The sequence below is a fragment of the Molossus molossus genome, unplaced genomic scaffold (genome assembly GCF_014108415.1).
Source record: "Molossus molossus isolate mMolMol1 unplaced genomic scaffold, mMolMol1.p scaffold_m16_p_12, whole genome shotgun sequence".
Taxonomy (NCBI): domain Eukaryota; kingdom Metazoa; phylum Chordata; class Mammalia; order Chiroptera; family Molossidae; genus Molossus; species Molossus molossus.
In genome coordinates this window covers 77,582,224-77,596,362 of record NW_023425347.1, presented here as the reverse complement: position 1 = coordinate 77,596,362, position 14,139 = coordinate 77,582,224, and the positions used below count along the sequence as shown (strand labels likewise).

General features: G+C 40.5%; 1 protein-coding gene across 2 annotated transcripts in view; it reads right to left on the bottom strand.

The window, feature by feature from the left end:
- Positions 1-14,139, bottom strand: part of MTF1 (metal regulatory transcription factor 1) — a 46,572-nt gene that overhangs the window by 30,289 nt on the left and 2,144 nt on the right. The window lies entirely within an intron of this gene.

The following is a 14,139-nucleotide window of genomic DNA, read 5'->3' as shown; positions in this document are numbered from 1 at the left end:
AGTTTAAGGGGTTTTCTTTTTTTTTTTTTTTTATTGATTTTAGAGAGAGAGAGATAGAAACATCAATGAGAGAGAACATTGACTGGCCGCCTCCTGCATGCCCCGCATTGGGGATCGGGCTCACAACCTGGGCATGTACCCTGACCGGGAATCCAACTGGCGACCTGTTGATGAATGAGTTGACGTTCAACCAGTGAGCCATACTGGCCGAGCTCAGTGCCCAGTGTTGAAGCCACCCATTCATTGCCAGACGTATCCTAAAACTGTTCTACATATGCCATCGCTCTGCTCAAATGATAAAGTCCCAATTCCTTAGCCTGATATTCAAGGTCCTTCCCAGGCCCTCTTCTGTCTTCTATCACATTACTCCAGTACAACAGTAGGCACTGTCTAGGCCTTAGGCAACAGTACACTGAATGCAACGCTGAATTTCCACTTGCCTGCCTTTGCTTTCTCCTTTTTCTCTACTGGAAATGCCTGGTTCCTTTCCTCTTTGTTTTTCTGAGTCTCTCTTTAATTCAAGCTTTACTACCTACCTCCAAGGCCTACCACAGTCACTCCACATCAAAGTGACAGTGCTCTTCCCCAAATCAAGTATTTAACTATACCACTCACTGGACACTTAGCTTACATTGTTAATTATCCTCTCAAACATACATCCTGATTTCCCATCAAGGCTAAAAATCTCTTTGGTGTTGCCAGATAGAGATTTCAAAATAATCACTGCCCAGGAAGGAGAACCAGGGCTGTGAGTGCTATAATAAAGGAGTCTGCATGTTTCAGTCACAGAGCTTATGACAATGATGAATGATGGGAGTAGAATTTCATTCTTAAGATTCTACAGCAGCTGATAACTTTATAGATAACAGTGCAATCAATAATTAACTACCCCTCCCTGCCTTCCTGCCCTTCCAATCCCTATTCTCATCAGGGTTTTTACTTGGCTAATTCAAGTTTCAAATAAATGTTCCTTCCTCAACTCTTTCCTGACTGACTCCTACTGCCATGCAAACTAGAATAGGTATTCTTATTATAGGTTCTCACGACCTCCTCTATTTCTTTAAAGCACATAAAACCATTAAGATTAAATAATTACATGATTAAACAATTTACATCATTATCTATTTAGTTGATAGGCACAGCAGTGGCTAAAAAACAGAAGGCACCAAATAAATATTTCTTGAGCTAAATAAATGAATGGCTGCTCTCCATTTGGACTACAGGTTCCATCAGAACAAAGACTATGTCTGTCACGTTTGTCTTGGTCACTGCCACAGCCTCAGGGCCTAGTCTTGTAGCACTCGATTCATATTTGTTGAATGAAGGAATAAACGACTGAACGAATGAAGAGAATAAAACCGCAGGACTTGATTCTGAAAAAAGTAGTAACAAGGACTACAAGTGACAAAGGAACAGTTCCAAGGAGAACAGCAACGAGTTGTCTTGGATTCAGACAGCTCATAAAGTCACAACTGCCCCAGTAAGACTAGCTTCACTGGAAGGTAGGAATAGAAAGCAGAATGTAATGGGTTGAGAAGTCAGAGAAAAGCAAGAGCTGGAGACAGTGAATATAACTTCTCTTTCAATAAACTCAGCTGAGACAGCTACTTTTGGTAAAGGAGCAAATTATAGAATGACAAATTCTACATTTTTTTGCCAAAGTTGTGGTACCTGATTATATTTGTTCTCAAATTCTGTCTAAGCCTATAATGTCTTAAAGTTAATATATTTTTACACTATGTATTAGTTGTCAACATTTTACAAGACATTCTGATCATTCACTGGTGCACTGCACCAACTCCTAAGGAATTTAATTCTGCTCTTCCCTCTGTCTTCAAAGTACATGCTCATTGTGTGGAAGATTTTAATAATAAAAGATGCAACATCATCTCGTGATAATCCATTCCTAATGAATGTTATAACTAGGAAAAGCATCCCTACCTAATTTTAATCAATCCTGCTATACTTGAAGCCCATTTTGTCTTTCTCTGTCTTCAGTACAAGTTGATCATGTCCTTCAACCATGATGTTCTATGCTAAAAAAAAAATAAGACAGAAGATAAATACCATGATCTAATTAAAGTAATGACTAAGACAAAGGTAGAAAAGGTCAAAATCCTCTGGGGTTAAGAAAGGTTTTACTCCATTCAATTCTGTGAGTACTTATTAAAGGCTTTCTATGTGTCAATTATATGCTCGGCAATAGGAACATAAAGACAAAAACCACCTCTTTCACAGCCTTAAAAATGTTTATACCTAAATCAGAGGTCCAAAATAAAAGATCCAGATGGGCTAATCAATCCCTAAAGTGGCCAGCTGTAACCGAAGCATCTAAATGCTGAACTGGAGAACCTATACCCAATCTTTCCCACCCCCCAGCTTTATTAAGGAATAATTAACAAATGTAATTATATCTATTTAAAGTGTTGAACACACATCCACTGGAGAAGGCAGTCACCCCTTGTCACCAGAAGATCAAGGCCATGGAGAATGCAACCTCCTGAATTTTTGAAGAGACAGACAGAAAGCTGGAAGAATGAGAAATTTAACCTGGAGGAATCAGAAAATGCTTAGTAATAGACCTAAGTGTTGGGTCCTAAAGGTGAAGCAATGCTTACTAGATGAAGTAACAGGGCTCAAGGAATTCTGTAGTTCACACAGCTAAGAAATGGCAGCCTTGGAATTCAAATCCAGGTAATGATAAGCTCACAAACCCATGTTCTTATCTACAAACTTACCCACTACGGCCTCCCTATATCCAGTGCTCCTTATAGACCAGTGTGTTTTCACTGTAATTAAGTTAAAATTCCAAGTAAAAATTTAAATTGGTCTGCATTCCCCATCTTACTACTACTAAATGAAAGTAGTAGAAGCAGCAAACAGGTGGCAGGATAATACCTACCATGAATTTAAAAGAAATTTTTCACTGGGTAACTAACACATAGATAAATCAGAAACTCAATATAATTTGGGGAGAAATTAAATAATCCAGCTCCCAGTATTGTCTTCTATCAGGCAACAGACATTACCCTGACATTTTAACAAATGAAATCACTATTCTAACATACATTCAAAATCAAAGACAATACTTTTTTTTTTTTTTTTTTTGGTACTTGCCCCTAGCGGGAACCAAACCGGGACTCTCTAGTCTGCAGGCCAATGCTCCAACCACGGAGCCAAACCGGCCAGGGCGACATTACTTTTTTTTTAAGAATTTTTTTTTAAATTCTCACCGAGGATATTTTTCCATTTATCTTCAGATAGAGTGAGAGAAAGGGAGGAAGGGAGGGAGAGAGGAAGGGAGGGAGGGAGAGAGAGAGAGAAACATCTGATGTGAGAGAGACACATAGACTGGTTGCCTCCCACACGACCCTGACCAGGGCCGGGGACAAACCGCAACCGAAGTACATGCCATTGGCTGGAATCGAACCTGTGACTCTTTGGTCCATGGGCCAACACTCTAACCGCTGAGCCAAACCAGCCAGGGAAAAGACATTATTTTTTAAAACTTATCCTATGAAATAGTTAAACATCTAGGATGACCCTGGCTGGTTTGGCTCAGTGGTTAGAGCGTCGGCCTCCAAACCAGAGAGTCTCAGGTTTGGTTCCCGCTAAGGGCACATACCTCGGTTGCAGTTTGTCCCTGGCCCTGGTTGGGGTTATGTGGGTAGCAATCAGTTAATGTGTCGCTCTCACATCAATGTTTCTCTCTCTTCCCCCCCTCTCCCTCTCACTCTATCTGAAGATAAATGCAAAAATGCCCTTAGGTGAGGATAAAAAAAAAAATCATCTAGGATGGAAAAACTCCACCCTATATTTTTCCTACATTAACCAGGTATATGCATAATTTCTGGCTTTTGTTTAATCCTCACCTGAGGGTATATTTATTGATTTTGGAGTAAGAGGAGGGGGTGGGGGTGGGGGGAGAAACATGAATGTGAGAGAGCAACATTAACCAGCTGCCTCCCATACGTGCCCTAACCGGGAGCTGAACCCCCAACCTAGGTATGTGCTGTGATAGGTAATCAAATCCATGACCCTTGGGTGCATGAGATGATGCTCCAACCAATAGAGCCAGAGCCGAGGATATGTTTTATATTGATTTTTAGAGAGACAAGGGAGAGAGTAAGAGAGAGAAACATCGATGTAAGAGAGAAACATAGATCAGTTGCCTCCCATATGCGTCCCTACCAAGGATTGAACCTGCAAACTGGGTACATGCCCTGACCAGGAACTGAACCCACAACCTTTTGGTGTGTGGGACAACACTCCAACCAACTGAGCCACCTGTCTAGGGTGGGCCATAAGTATTTCTAAAGTTAGATTAAATGCTGGGCCACCACTTCCAGATGTTCATTTCTGGAGCTCCTTTCTATGTTCTCATAAAATTGTACCAAGCATACTCTATTGTCCTATGTTCACACTTGTTTTCAACCATGGGCACTACATAAAAGTATGTGAGAAAATAAATACTTAAAAGAAAAGAAAAAAAAGAACTTAGTTGAGAAGAGAGAGAGGAGAGTTATGAGGGGACAAGAGACTAAGAAGATATTTGCATTTAAAGGTGGGAGATGATGCCTTGGCCAGTTTGGCTCAGCAGTTAAGAGCGTCGGCCTGTGGACCAAAGAGTCTCGGGTTTGACTCCAGTCAAGGGCACATACCCTGGTTGTGGTTCGGTCCCAGCTCTGGTTGGGGTTGTGTGGGAGGCAACCAATCAATGTGTCTCTCTCACATTGATGTTTCTCTCTCTCCCTCCCTCTCTGTCTAAAAATAAATGGAAACGTGTTCTCAGGTGACTATTTAAAAAAATAAATAAATAGCCCTGGTCAGTTTTGCTCAGCGGTTAGAGCATCGCCCGCAGACCAGAGAGTTCTGGGTTCGGTTCCCGGTAAGGGCATGTACTTCGGTTGCAGTTTGTACCTGGCCCAGGTTGTGGTTGTGCGGGTGGCAGCCAGTCAATGTGTCTCTCTCACATCGATGTTTCTCTCTCTCTCCCTCTCTCTTCCTCCCTCACCCTCTCACTCTATCTGAAGATAAATGCAAAAATGTCCTTGGGTGAGGACAGAACAATGAATGAATGAATGAATGAATGAATGTGGGAGATGCCCAGCCAGTGTGGCTCAGTGGACTGAGCATCATCCCATGGACTGAGAGGTCACAGGTTTGATTCCCAGTGAGGACACATGCCTGGGTTTCAGACTCAATCCCCAGTAGGGGACAAGTAGGAGGCAGCCTATCAATGTTTCTGTCTCTCTCTCTCTTCTTCCTACCTCTCTAAAAAATTGATAAAAACATATTTTAAAAAATAAAAATAAAGGTGAGAAAGATGGCTGACTGTCAAAGCAAATGCCTGCTCCCTCATAATATGCTGAATAAACAAGTAATCTCTCACCCCATTTGGAGGGAGCCAGTAAATGGAAGTCACTATTCTGTCTTTCAGAATCGTTTTAAACAGCACCAGATTTCACAAAAAGGAAAAACGAAACCTCCTCAAACTGGATTAGAACAGGAAGTTGCAAAAAACCATGTAAGCTTTCCTGGTTACACAGAGGAGGTATTGCAACATATGGTACATTTAAATACAATTAAGGTTATCATGCACACATGCATTCAAAAAATTACGTCCCAGTGATTACACTGTCCCAGGTGCTAGGAATACAGAAAAAATAGCCCCTCTTCTCAAGGATGTCAAGATGAAGAGGAGAATCAAACTGATACACAAGAGCAAGATGGTACACAAGCTTTTGCTGATAAATGGATGTTAGAATAGAGAGAACTATAAAAAAAAAAAAAAATTTACTTACACTTAGGGATGACCAACAAAGCTTCGCAAAGGAGTCGATGCCCAAGCTAAATTCAAACAATTTCAGAGAGAGGTGACTCATAATTAATTTTCTATCAAGATAATTAGAGTATATATAATATGAACATAATGGCAATGAAGATTCCAACAGATAATAAAATGTATTTCTCCAAAAGAGCTTGCAAACTGCATCTCTTTAATTTTCCTATGTCATCTCAAAAGAGCTGTCGACTGCTAAGTAAAGGAATTTGGAGAGCACAGGTCAGGCTCACTGAGGATGGAGTCTAATGCTAGTGATGGGCAGGAAGCATGAGCTTTAAGAGAACTGATGTTGCTCTACAAAATGTTCTAAAACAGAAAGATTCAACAAAGATGATTATGATTGCCTTAAGTCAACAGAATCAGAAAAGGAAAAGGGAATGAAGTAAGCAAAAATGAAAAAATTAAACTCTGGAACTCTGGAGACAAACGCTTAAAAAATTCAGAAAACGAAAAAGGCTGGGTTTCTGGAGGAAAAAGAAATGAGTCTGAGAGAATTAGACTCCACACACATTAACAGCCCAATACTGAGAAATGGGGGTCTCTGATTCTGAGCACCTAGCATATGAACATTCTTACAAATAAATGATTGGCCGGGATATTGTGTCTGTAGGAGCTGCCCTTTCCTCCCCATCACTAGGGACCTCCCCTTCCCTCTCCCTGGTACCAACTCTGTTCCTATGCTGGCGCTGATCTCATTCCTTCCACTCAGAATGTGCAACCAGAGTTTGAAGGAGAAGGAAGAGCTGCGAACTGACCTCGTTTCTTCGCCAGGCCTCCCACTGTCCACCACCAGAGCTAAATTCATACAGCTGTTCTCACTCCCCAACCTTTCACCCTTAAACTAATGGCATCCTACTGCCCCTCATTTCTCAGCCCTTTTCACAGCTAATGGGTCTCAGTGTCCATTCTCTCCGTCTTTGCAAAAACAGTGCGTGATGCTAGAAAAGCATAGGCTTTGGCATCCAGAAAGCCCTCCATTCAAATCTTAGTTCTATCACTTGCTAATGGTATGTTTCTAAGTCTCAGCTTTTTCATCAGTAAAATGAGGGTCAACTGTACTTATTTTATAAGGTTGTTACCAAAATTAAATACAAAACTATATTAAAGCCCCTGACACAGTGACTAGCAGGCACTCACAGATGCTATCATGCCCTCTTCCTTGGCTACTGCCAGAATAATAGGAAGAGACCTCATTCTTTAGCTCAAAGAGGCTCAGCTTTGCCTGGTGCCCCAACTGTCCACCATGGAGTAATTTTCAGTGGCCTGGTGCTAAGGAAGTCAAAGGGAGCCACGTGGGGGAGCAGAGGATTACCTGCGGCAAGGGCTGGTGTTCGTAGAACCCCTGCAGTAGGACTACACATCTGTCCTCATTAAAAAATATGGTTATAAATGGAGGTTCGCATTCCGCAGTGGTATTAATATGACTGTTCAGCTAATTAGGAGTTACCGGGACTTCTGTAGGCTGTTATGGAACCTTACCACAATTTATAACTTTGTTTTAAGGAGAATATGCTTCCCTAAGAGTTCCTAACAAAGACCATTGTAAACTCTTCTTAAACTGGAGGTGACCTCGCTACCTCCTTCAAGAACCACGTGGGCCTACCAGAAAGAGAAGTAACATTCACTGAACAACCACGATGCACCAGATACTATGCTAAATGTTTTATGCTTAGAGTGTTGTGTATTTATATATGAGTAGATCTCATTTCATCTTCACAAAATGCAGTAAGATGTTTTATTTCAATTTTACAAAAGTGATAATAGCAATCTGCCCAAGGCCACATAGTATACACCAAAACAGAGAGAGAATCAAGGACTAAATTATCCCTGTGCAAATCACAGAAGAAACAATTTAACCTGAAGTAGACAGACATTAAAGGAGCAACTCTTATGACAAATGTTGATCTTGAGCAGAATAACAATATTTTGGTTGGAAATTTTTCAAAGCTACCAAATTAACAGATAGGCATAGTAAAATAGCAAGAGAATAAGATACATAAAATTAGAGTCAGAATGACCAGTGTCCCTGTGGAAGGAAAAGACCGTATCCGTAGCAAGGTTCTGGCTGGTTTATTTTTGCACAAGGCAAGCATGAGGGAAAAACAATGAAGTACCGTCATGTGCCGCTTAATGACGGGAATGCATTCTAAGAAATGCGTCCTTTGGTGATTTTTTGTTGGCAAACATCATAGAGTGCACTTACACAAATCCAGATGGTCTAGCCTACTGCACAGCTAGGCTAAATGGTATAGACTATTACTCCTGGGCTACAAGCCTATGCAGCACGTTACTGTACAAATCAACGTGAGGTTAAACCAAGCACAGGACAAAGTGATGCAATCAAGATACACAGTAAACACGAGATGTGTGAGGCGGCTGCTGGCCTAACGCAGCATACTATATGACAGCAAACTTTTTTTTTAGTAGAGGAGCACACTCTGATATAACGATAAAAAGTATAGTGTAAGTAAATACATAAGTGCCATACCATGTATTTTCATTAGCAAAGACTAGGTACTGTACATCACTGCATGTGCTATACTTTTCTACAAGTGACTGTGCAGGTCTGTCTACTCCAGTAACACCACAAACATGTAATGCATTGTGCTAGGACGTTATCACGGCTATGACATTACCATGGCTAGGACATAACTATATGATAGAAATTTTTCAGCTCCATTATAATGTTGTTGTTTTTTAATTTAACGGGGTGACATTGGTTAATAAAATTATACAGGTTTCAGATGTACAATTCTACAATACCTCACAGCTCCATTATAATCTTATGGAGCCACTGTTGTATATGGATCTGTTGTTGACAGCTCCATCCAGACAGAAACACTGCTATGTAGCACATGACTGTAATAGGTAAGCCAACTATACACTACAGAAAACAATGGAACAATCAGGAGTAAACAGGAAATTCAGACTAAAATCTGACTCAGAAAATAAGCTGCTAAAGAAGCCAAGAAACTAACAAGTTTTCAAATGATTTGGTTTCTCAAGAGTAACACCTGGGCATGGGAGAGGAAGAAAAAGACTAAGTTTAAAAAAAGAGGGGAGGAGAAGTAAAGAATCAAAGTGTGTTATCAAGCAGTTATAAACACTGGCCTCTTCAGTCAATTAAAAGTAAGATGATGCCTCAGGAAGGCAAGTCTCCCGAATGCCTAGTCATTTAGCAAGATGTTAAAAGACTAAAAGCCACTGCTACTTCTCTGTCAATCCCCAACCAATGCAACACCTATTGATCTCAAAAACAGTTTATAGACTCTTCCATGGAAGTCTCATGGATAAAATGGATAAAAGTGGTGAGAGGCACATCCAGTGAGCTAAATTCACAGTAGAACAAGGTGCTCACAGTACCTTTGACTTTGTCCTACTCAACACGATTATCAATGGCCCGAGACATGAACAGTAAACCAGGCTTGCAAGTAGTACAAAGTGGGAAAGTGACAGCTCGTGTCACTGATTGCTTAATTGTTGCCTCCCAACCACATCCTCTTCTGCCTAGATCAGCACATCCCAAAATGGGTCCCACAAAACACTGACCCTGGAAATGAGACTGAAAAATAGTTTCCCAAGTTCAAAACATTCGAAGAATTCTGCCTTTCCTTCCTTTTTAGTTACCAGCATATCAAAAGCTCCAAGAAACCCTGTAATAAACAAACCTCTGTGCTGATTTAACTTAATTTCCCTAATATCTGCTCTTGAAACACTTTCACTAGTAATCATTAACATCAATCAGCCCTAAGCTATGTCAAATTTTCTGTGCTATAAATTATTCACTCCCCTTGTTATTACTGCCTTAACACTCTTCCTCCTCCAAATACCGTATTTTTAAAAAAAGAAAAAAAAGTGACACTTCCTGCCCCCCATTTCCTTACCACCCACTCACTTTTCCATCACTCAGAACCTGGCTTCAGTCCACAGCGCTCTACTGAAAAGTCTTGTCATGATGTGATCAACTGCACAGATAGCAGAACTGATGCCTTCTTGTGGGCCCTCAATCCCTCTGCAGAGTCACACAAAGATTCACACTTCTTGAAACTCTCTTCCCTCAGCTTCAACAACACTGCATTCCACCCATCTCTTTATGTGATCTATGTTCCTCTTTCTCTTTCTAATCATCAAATTCTCAGGTCAACTCTTACTTCTCCCTTGAGTAAACTTCTCACAGTTTGAACTATTGCCCCTTCACAGATCCACAATTCTAATCCCAAGCCATTTCCCTGACTTCAGATTCACATTTCCAATGAGCTACTCAACTTGTTCACTTTACGTTTCTCCAAGGGCTGTGCATTCAGTGTACTCCAACCACTTCATCAATTTCCCCACCAAACTTTCTCCTCTTCTTGTCTTCTTGATTTGTGTTATGGAATTGCCATTCCTGGAGGGTGAGGGGGCCAGCAGAGTCAGGTGCTCTCTCCTCAGCATGCACACAGCACTATGAATATACCTCTGTTAAAGTACCTCTCACAGCCCAGCCAGTGTGGCTCAGTGGTTGAGCGTCGACCCATGCACCAAGAGGTAGCCGGATCGATTCCCAGTCAGGGTACATGCCCAGGTTGTGGGCCTGATCCCCAGTGGGGGACATGCAGGAGGCGACCGATCGATGTTCTGTCTCATCGATGTTTCTATCTCTCTCTCCCTCTCCCTTCCACTCTCTCTAAAAATCAAAAAAGTAAAAAATACCCCTACATTCATAGCAGCACTATTTACAATTGCTAAGATCTGGAAACAACCCAAGTGTCCATCAATAGATAAATGGATAAAAAAGCTGTGGTACATATACACGATGGAATACTGTGCAGCTGTAAGAAAGATCTCTTATCATTTGAGACAACATGGAGGGACCTGGAGAGTATTATGCTAAGTGAAATAGGCCAATCAGAGAAAGACAAGTATAACATGATCTCACTTATTTGTGGAATATAATGAACAAAACAAACTGATGAACAGAATGGACCCAGAAGCATGGATGTGGGGTAGAGACTAACAAACCTCAGGAGAAAGGAGTGGGGGGAGGGAAGAGTTAGACCACAGAACTTATATGCATGTATGCGTAACCAATGGACATAGACAACTAAACTAGGGGGAGGAGATTGGGAAGAGGGTGTCAATGGGGGAAAAGGGGGAACTATCTGTAACAAAAATAAATTAATAAAAATAAAGTAAAAAATATATATGTATATGTATATATATACATCTATATACACATACATATATAGATATATATAGAGATATACATAAATAAATAAATAAATAAATAAAGTACCTATCTGGAAAACATTATGGTGTTTCCTCAAAAAATTAAAAATTGATCTGCCATTTGACCCAGTGATCCCACTTCTAGGAATATAGCCTAAGAAGCCTGAAACACCTATCAGAAAGAATATATCTACCCCTATGTTCATATCAGCATTATTTACAATTGCTAAGATCTGGAAACAGCCCAAGTGTCCATCAGTAGACGAGTGGGTAAAAAGCTGTGGTACATATACACAATGGAACACTATGCAGCTGTTAAGAAAGAGAGATCTCTTATCCTTTGAGACAACATGGAGGGACCTGGACAGTATTATGCTAAGTGAAATAAGCCAATCAGAGAAAGACAAATACCACATGATCTCACTTATTTGTGGAATATAATGAACAAAATTAACTGATAGACCTGAAGACATAGAAAGGAATATGGTTCAGACTGACGAACCTGGGGGGGGGGGTTGGATGAGATAAACCAAAGAACTTACATGCATGTATGTGTAACCAACGGACATAGACAACAATGCTGGGGAGTGCAGGGGTGGGATGGGGAGGAGGGTGTCTAGGGAGGGAAAGGAGAAACATCTGTAACAAAACTAAATTAATAAAAATTGAAAATAAATAAATAAAAAGTACCTATCACAGTTAACTCTAACCACTTAGCTCGCTACCTAAACTTGAAGTTCTGTCAATCATCTGTGTGGCCCCTGTGCTAAGACAGAAGAAACTCAACAGACTTGGAAAATTGAATGAATCCTTTGAATCATACCCAATTCATGGCTCATTCTTCACACTCTAATATCATATCAAGTTCTCATATACTTCAAGAAAAGCTCTGGCTTTTCCCACACACAAGGCCACTGTCCTTCATCAGACTCAAATGGAACCCCAAACCGAAACTACAGCTATCTCCTAACTGGGCCATCAAACTACCATTGCCACCAGAGCAATCCTCCTAAAATGCTACTCTAACCACATTACTCCTTGGCTCAGACACCTTCAGTGGTTTCCCTCTAGTTCCAGAATATAGTCCAAACCCCTTAGCATGCTGTCACTGCCTTCCCTGTCTGGATCTTTACTACCTTTCCATCATTTTTTTTAATCCTCACCTGAGGATATTTTTCCATTTATCTTCAGATAGAATGGGAGGGAAGAATGAAGGGAGGAAGAGAGAGCGCAAGAGAAACATCAATGTGAGAGAGACACATCAACCAGATGTCTCTGCACAGCACGACCAGGGCTGGGGATGAACCGCAACCAAGGTATGTGCCCTTGACCAAAATCGAACCTGCGACTCTTTGGTCCACGGGCTCATCCTCAAACCGCCGAGCCAAACCACCCAGGGCTATCGTTCCATCTTTATCTTCTACTACTTCCTATGTTCTAGTTCAGGGGAAGGCACACTACAGCCAGTAGGCCAAATCTATCCCACTGCCCATTTTGTAAATAAAGTTTTTTTTTAACATAGCCAAATAACATTTTGGGCCACATAATTCTTTGTTGTAGGGGGTTGTCCTGTGCATGTAGAATGTTTAACAGGATCTTTGGCCTCTATCCACTAGATTCCAATAGCACTTCCCCCATGTGAAAACCAAAAATGTCTCTAGAACATTGCCAAATGTCTCCTAGGGACAGAATTGGCCCCATTAAGAATCACTATTTTGGAGGTTTTCAAGCACAAGCTGAGAGTATAATGTTGCTGCTAATAAAATACAAACTATATAGTAATTGTAGTACAGTGTCCAGAATAAGAGATAAGAGTCACACAGTATTCAGTGCTAGTTGACTTATACTTGTGAGACTGTGCTCAATTATGAATTTTAAGAGAAATTTAGAAAACTGGAATTTATATAATCAAAAGGCTGATGAAAAACAAAGGGAAAATATCATAAGAGCGATATTTAAATAAATGGAGATGTTTAGCCTGTAAAGGTGACGATGAAGAGAAACCTATGCTCTTTAAATATCAGACAGGCTGTCCTGTGAGAGGAAGGTTTAACTTGTGTTGTTCAGGAAGGCAGAACTAGAAAGAGCAGGCAGCAACTGCAGGAAGGCAGATTTGGCTCTATACAAGTAAAAGCTTTCTAACAATCAGAGCTGGCCAAAAAATCTATTAGACTGAGCTGTGAAACACTGTGCTCTCCTCATTCTGGAAGTGTTTGAGCAGAGACCAGATGAACTGATGTCAGAGTCGCTACAGAGCGATTCCTGTATGGGGTAGGGAGGTAGGACAAGGTGGTCTCACCTGGGTTCCTTCCAGCTCTGAGATCCTAAGGCTAGCAAAGGAAAAGCCACATGTCCTAAATAATAAAATCCCCCAGTTTCAAGTCTTTAATTATAAGAAAAGAGAAAACTTATTTTGCCAAATAATTTACCCTATGTCTATTTGATAACATTTTACATTTAGTCCCTGGTACTGTGACCACCAGTGATCTATTTTTTCTAATTGACCTTTGATTAATTCCTGGATAATGTACATCTCTACCTTTAAACCACATCTTTTATTCTGATAATAATCACCAATAGAGTACAATGTTTTACAAGTTCCAAAGCACTGTGCCATGCATTACCTTACATTAGCTAAATATAAGCATGAAAACTTATTTTAGATAATCTGCTCTCATTTAGTGTCTCTTGCCTGAATTTCTTATGAAAGTTAGCCTTTCTTATTCATTAAACATTCACTAAAAAACATATTCCAGCAGATACTCATCTCCAAAACAAATCATTTATATACAACCCAGAAGTAAGCCAGAACTATAGTAATTTCAGCATCAAAAATAGAGATTTACTTCAGTGACATTTCTATTTTAGTTACGATTTAGGGAGGAAAATTTGAAAAATTATAATTGAGTTTTCCCAAATTTCAATGTAGCCTTATAAACCAGAAATTCCAGAAAGCAAGTCATAACAAAACACAAAGCATATGTACTGAGGAGCAAAGCCACTGCAGGGCCTAATTCCAGGGACTCCTTTATGTCCCCAGTGAAAATGGCCAACAAGGGTTGTGTAAGGACAAAGCCAAAATGAGC